This window comes from Lethenteron reissneri, chromosome 32 (assembly GCF_015708825.2).
Source record: "Lethenteron reissneri isolate LAM-NWPU_2019-01 chromosome 32, ASM1570882v1, whole genome shotgun sequence".
Classification (NCBI taxonomy): Eukaryota; Metazoa; Chordata; class Hyperoartia; order Petromyzontiformes; family Petromyzontidae; genus Lethenteron; species Lethenteron reissneri.
This window is the reverse complement of record NC_083810.1, coordinates 9,291,240-9,297,954: the sequence shown is the minus strand read 5'-3', so window position 1 is coordinate 9,297,954 and position 6,715 is coordinate 9,291,240.

The following is a 6,715-nucleotide window of genomic DNA, read 5'->3' as shown; positions in this document are numbered from 1 at the left end:
ACAAGGGAGAAACCAGGCCAGATTTGAGGTTGGACGGAAAACACCCCGAAGAGAAGGAGGCATTTGCGATGTTCCTGATCATGATGGCGAGTTCCGGAGCACATTGCTTGAACAAGGAACCTGGGAGCACGTCGAGTGGAGATGACTTCAAAGGAAGTGATTCAATTAAAGCGAAAACGTCTTTTGTAGACACAGGCTTTAGCATAGTTAGAAGAGTGTCTGGGTTAGTGCTTACAATTTTAGGTACCATGAGCGGAGTACAATGGTGCAATGTGTCAGTAGACGTGCACGAGTTTGCGACGGCGATTAGCTTGTTGTTGAAGTAAGTATTAAAAGAGGTGGCAAGTTTCAGTGAGGCAAGGGGATCGCTAAGGTGAGGGACCATGGTGCTACCAGGATGGAGAAGATCTTTGAGAGTTTTCCATAGAATGCGCGGGTTTCCGGTTGCTTTTTTGATGCGTTCCTCAATGTGGGAGGAACGTGAGACAAGGATCAGTTTGTTAGTTTTCCTGCAGGCGACTCTGTAAGCAAGTCGATCAGCAGGTAGACCACTGCGGGATGCGATACGTTCAAGACGCCTCCTGGTTCGCTTAGCAATGATGGCATCTCTTGAGAGCCAGTGAGTGTCGTGAGAAGACTGCCTAGCGGTTCGTGATTTTAATGGAGCTAGTTTGTCCAGCGCCGCCCTCATGTCAGCTTCTAGTTGGAGAGCGCAGACGGTTGGATCCGATGATGGGGATAACATTGAAAGCGAGTTTGCAAGGAGGTGACGAAAAGCAGAAAATTCGATACCCTTAAAATTACGCAAGTTGCGGGTGAATTTGATGGTGATTGGCTTCGGAAATTGGAGGGAAGAAAGTATAAGGCGGTGGTCGGAGTAACCAGTTTGGAAAACTCCCAGTGCAGTGATGCGTCGGTGCTGGTTAGGTTCCAGAACCAGGTCGAGCATGCTCTCAACGTTTGTTGACGAAGCTCTGGTGGGGCCTGAGTTTGTGATGACCAGGTTATGGCAGGCCAAAGTTGACTCAAGGTGACTATCGATGGAGGCTGGGGTATTGCCGGGGCAATTGAAGTCGCCTGTAAGCACGAGCCTGTGAGATGGGTTAGGAATCAGATATAGGAATTCCGAAAGCTCATTTACGAAGGTGTTGATGCTGCCATCTGGAGGGCGATAGATGGAAATAATGTAAAAGCACTCGTTGTTAGTAGTAAGGGATACGGACTGGACCTCGAATGTGGCCTGAGCCATTGGTAGATGGAGCTCTTTAATTTTCAAGTGAGCATTGTAAACGACCGCTAAGCCACCACCCCGCTGGTTAGTTGCGCGAGGTTTATGTAGAACCTTGTATCCTGGGGGCGCAACTTCCAGAGAGATAGCTGGCGGGGAGTCTTGCCTGCACCAGGTCTCAGTGATGAGCAAAAGGTCGATGTGGTGGTCCGAGATGGTATCATGAATCAGGGCTGATTTATTAGTGATGGAGCGTGCGTTGAGCAGACCGAGGCGGATATGTGAAGGTAGATGTGAAGATCCGTGCAGGTGAGGCGTCGAGGGAACAGAGGAGTTGGCTGGTTCGAGGTCGACCTGTGAACGGCGGCCCCTGCCACCTCTGCAACCACGGTGCCGATGCGGTCTCCGACGTTGGCCTCGGAGAAGCCCAAGGACAGAAAGCGTCCTCAGGAGTGCGGGTTGCAGGTGCAGATGATGAAGAGACGGTGCATGTCGTAGCCCTATTATATCAGCCCGTGCTGCAACGATGGTGCGGATGAAGGGGTCCGGATTCGGATGGACTCCAATCAGCGGCTCAGCTGCCCTGAGCAGCAAGTCGAGGTGTCGTTGTCCAAGCTCCACGCTATCAGCAAGCACTTCCCCGTACGTAGCGGATGCAAACACGCCCGTGTAAACACTCGCTGAGCGCGTACACGGGCGTGCAGAACCACGCAGGCGGGGCGTACAATGGAGCAGCCAGAAGTACACGAAGTCCAGTGGATTAGCTGACCACGCTCTGTGCTCCAGCTCGCAGGTGGTGCAGCAGGATGGACGTACCTCGCAGAGCTCCCGTTCACTGGTGGTGCTGGGCAGCAGGCAAGCCAACTCTCTCGTGTTGAGGAGATGACAGTCTGCTTCGCGTTCCCACTCGCTGATGGTGGTGAACGTTGGACGAAGCACGTAGATCTCCCACTTGCTGGCGATGCTGGGGCACGCCAAGCTCACAGTCGCTGATGGTACCGGAAGAGGTGCCTTGTGAGGACGTTGCTGGTAGAAACCGTGCCCGGGGCGGATGTTAAGCCGCGCCGCATGAACAATACAGCCAGCGTCCTCCAGCTTCGTGAATCGAAGCAACAGGCCTCGTTTACTCGCACTGCCCAACAGCTGTGCGATGCGGCAGTTGAGGCGAGTTGTGTGGCACTGCAGTAAACGGCATTTGTCGGCTGTTGTAGCGCCGCGAGGCGTGTGCAGTGAACACGGAGGCGGGCGGGTTTGGGTGCAGGGATCGGCCGCCACCCAAAACTCGGGCGACGCCAAAGTAATAATGAAAATAATGAAATAAAAAAAATTATATGAAAAATGTAATGGAAGATGAAAGTAAGAAGAGTGGTGGTGAGTGAAGAAGGACGTGGGTAAGGTACGAGGTGTGGTTACGGTTGATAAACTGTGAGAGCGATCCGGGACTGCAGCCAGCTGCGGCGCTGTCGCCATGGTAGTTGGGTTTCGTGACCAATATCCATAATAGATGTTTTTTGGGTTAGATCCCGTAAATATAAATGTTATTTTATATAAATGTTATTAAAATATAAAATTTTTCTACCTACGTGACTTTACTGAAAGAACCAATGAGTATGGATTCCTGCAGTCACGAAAGCTTCAAATCAAGATTGAAATATAAATGTGTCGTTAAACCCGCCACCACCCGACACAGCCAATTAGTAAGGTTTGTCACGTAAACAGAACATGCCAATCTGGCTGTCGCCTGATGATGCTGGTTGTAATTACTGGTGAAACGTCGTACTCGAATTGTAAATGTTGTGGGGTTTACTCTCCAACACCCGGGTGTGCTGTCCTAGTGTAGTGTCATAGCGCCGTCTGTTGTTCAGCAACGGAAACTGCAGTGGACGAGAAATACACACGCCGGTGAGCACTAAGGCGGGTGTGTCAGCATGGCGGAGGAACTGGGGCAAGGGTCACAGAGACCCTGTCTGGAAGCCCCTGGAACCTGCTAGTGGGTTCGAGAAGGGAGACGCGGCCAGGGCGAGAGCCATGCCGCGCCGAGTCGGATAAAAGCAGTGGAGAGCGAGAGCTTGTGGCTGCCGGTTCTGGGAAGTGGACTCGTCTCGTCATCGCTGTCGTCTTTGCCGCCTTCGTCGCTGCTTTCTTCGCTAGACAATTGCGCCGCCGGAGAGTTTTTGGCTTTCTCGGTCGGTGCCGTCAGTGTAAGACGGTCAGGGTTGTGTCTAGGCTAGGCTATACGATTTGGAAGAAGTGAGGGTGAACCTGTGAACCTGAAAGTGTTAAATAAAGAAGGTGCCTCCCACTCCATTGACACTACACTAGTAACGAATTGGCATGTTCTGTTTACATGACTAACCTTACTAATTGGTGAGTCGATGTTACCCGAGACGTCACAATTTAATGAATTGACCCTGCTCCCACTATCAGTAACACGGGCGTCACTTTGTTGGTATAGTGCTGTATTGATTAAAGGTTGTGGATTGTAAGGTTGTTAGTTTGTGAGGGATGGCGACTTGCTTGAGCAAGCCTTCCTCCAGCAGTGGATTGATCGTGGCTCATTTTGAAAACTGATATTCAGTTATCGGTTCCTTTTCGATTTTGGTATTCCATATTTAGCGGTATAAACAACCGTATATAATCAAAATACTGTCCTGTATTGGTCTTCCTTTTTGGTCTCAATGGATTCTTAGCAGTGGCGACTCGTGACACTTCCACTAGGTGGGGCTGTTGTGAGTGACTCTGAAAAGACGGTTTTCTAATTAGGAAAAACCTTGTCGTGTTATTGGCCTTCCCGTGAAAGTGATATAACTGTCTTATCCACCAACGGTAGGCATTTTATAAACAATACGAAACAAAACAACAAAGCACTCAAATGCTGTCCCCATGACCCTCAAGTCCACACTACACAAGCCCTTTGACACTGCCAAAAACCTAGAGCGTGTCGAGCGTGAGCTGCTATATTTCCCCAGTGCAACCTCGCGTTGCGACATCGTCCCATTAGAGCCAAGGGCACCTTTTTCACCATCGCCCTAAATGGGTCTCAAACGGAGTGGCCAAAATGCTAAAAGCTGATTGCAATGACTGAAGAAGGGAAATCTCTCATTCGGACACCTTCACAGCTGCCCCGAGACCTCGACGAGGCACAAGTCAGACTGCGGCGTTCCAGCAGTTTCTAATTCGAACAACTTAAAATGTTATCTTCATTAGTCAATTAACGTTGAAACACAACAACCCAAATTTGTAGGAAAAAAAGTTTTTCTATTACAAAATAATTTCTCCTCTCCAGCTGCTTGGTAGGGCGGCGCCCCAACGCCCCCAGTTGACGAACCGCGGCTGATTCTTAGGGTCATCTAAGAATTTGATCTGATGTATTTGTAGTGACATCGGGGATATCACTGTGCGATGTTCCTATGTCGCGGACAGCACTGGGTGGTTTGCTGTGTGAGGTCGGCTCTCGCACAACACGCATAGCGTGTAATGCAGGCTCCCACAAGGGAGAGTGGGAGAGTGTTGGCCCAGTGGCAGGGTTTCCCCGGGCCATGGCACTCTGGTTGACACCGTAGACACGTGATCTGGAGTATCCTCAGATAAGGCCCCATGTGGGGTGGGGGGCTAGGGGGTGATCACGTGTCCAGGGAGAGCTCTCTAGAGGGACCGAGAGGAAGCTAGAACGCTCGAGAAGGTGGGCGGGGCCGAGGGCGGAGCGGCCCCAGCCGGGAGGATATAAGGTGGGTCCCTGAGAGGGACCGGGATCGCTGTATTCTACAAGATGGAAGCTTCTTCTTTGTTCTTTCGGTAAAGTCACGTAGAAGGGAAGTAATAAAATAATAAAAATAAAACATAACATTTTATTACTTCCCTTCTACGTGACTTTACCGAAAGAACCAAGAAGATGAATCCCTGCAGTTACGAAAGCTTTAAATCGAAATTTAAGATGGAAGCTCTACGTCGTACAAGCTGGAAGCTCTACACGTGGTCGGGACCCGAGTGAGGGTCAGACCATTCGTAGCTGTAACTCCTCCGTATAGGGTAGTTAGCTGGGTGGTCACCACCCAATGCTGTATCTGGTAAAGGGGCAGTTACCCCTTTGTGTTAACGTGTTGATGTTATAATAAATGTGTTGCCTCTAAAGAGAAACGTCTGTGACTCAGTTGGACTCACATATTTTATACGCGTGATTTGTATCTACCATGAAGTTAAGAATCGCGGGTAAGTTGCCATCCAGCAGTGAATATGTATGTGTTGAATAAAACTGCTGACGTTATTCAATAATTTACCGAATCGTAAAAAGAACGGTCCGTACAATGTGCAATTTCCCGCCACAATTTGCACTCATTTTACATTTAACTTCATTAAATTAAAAGGACACTACATTTATATTTTGTACGTGGATATATACCTGTACTGTGTACGTTTTCTCCTCACCAAAGGTATAACAGTACTCGTGCATTGTGCCAAGGGACCGTCCATAAATGACGTCACGCACCTAGGGGGGGGGGGGTCAGACATTTGTGACGATGTGTGACGGGGGGGGGGAGAAATGTGACGTCACATCAAAATGCGCAACTTTAAATATAGAATTGTTATAACAACACTCCTACAACATCAGAGTGCAGCGCCACATTAAATACGCACTACAATGATAATAGTTTAAAGCGATTTGAAGCATGTTTTATTTGGGGGGGGGGGAGAGCTTTGTGACGTCATATTTGAGGGGGGGTCTGACTTTTCGACGGGGGGGGGGGGGAAATCGTCCAAAATTGCGTGACGTCATTTATGGACGGCCCCCAATGAGCTGTCACGTCAATGGGCTCATACAGGGAAGAATGACTTAGTCAAGGGGAAACGTCGCTCAAAAAGACAAATATTTGAGATTTCAAAATTCAGCCAAATTCCACTGACAGAAACTGAAATATGCTTCGCGTATACGGAATAGGTGCAGGGGATTTGCAAAATTGAAATCTTTCCACTCGCAATAATTTTGCTTTGCATCATTCCTCAGCCATGATCTGCCGCTGTAGCGGTTTTATGCGGTTCATTTTTTACTTGAATATTTTATCTTCTTGGTTCTTTCGGTAAAGTCACGTAGAAGGGAAGTAATAAAATAATAAAAATAAAACAATAAAACAATTCTCACGACGTTTCGGCCACAACGCAAGCAGCCGTCCTCAGGTGAAGAATGAGACAATGTCCCCATGACCCTCAAGTCCATATTACACAAGCCCTTTGACACTACCAAAAACCTAGAGCGTGTAGACCGTGAGCTGCTATATTTCCCCAGTGCAACCTCGCGTTGCGACATTATCTTATTAGAGCCTAGGGCACCTTTTTCACCATCGCCCTGAATGGGTCTCCTAGGATGAGACAATGTCTCATTCTTCACCTGAGGATGGCTGCTTGCGTTGTGGCCGAAACGTCGTGAGAATTGTTTTATTGTTTAATTTTTATTATTTTATTACTTCCCTTCTACGTGACTTTACCGAAAGA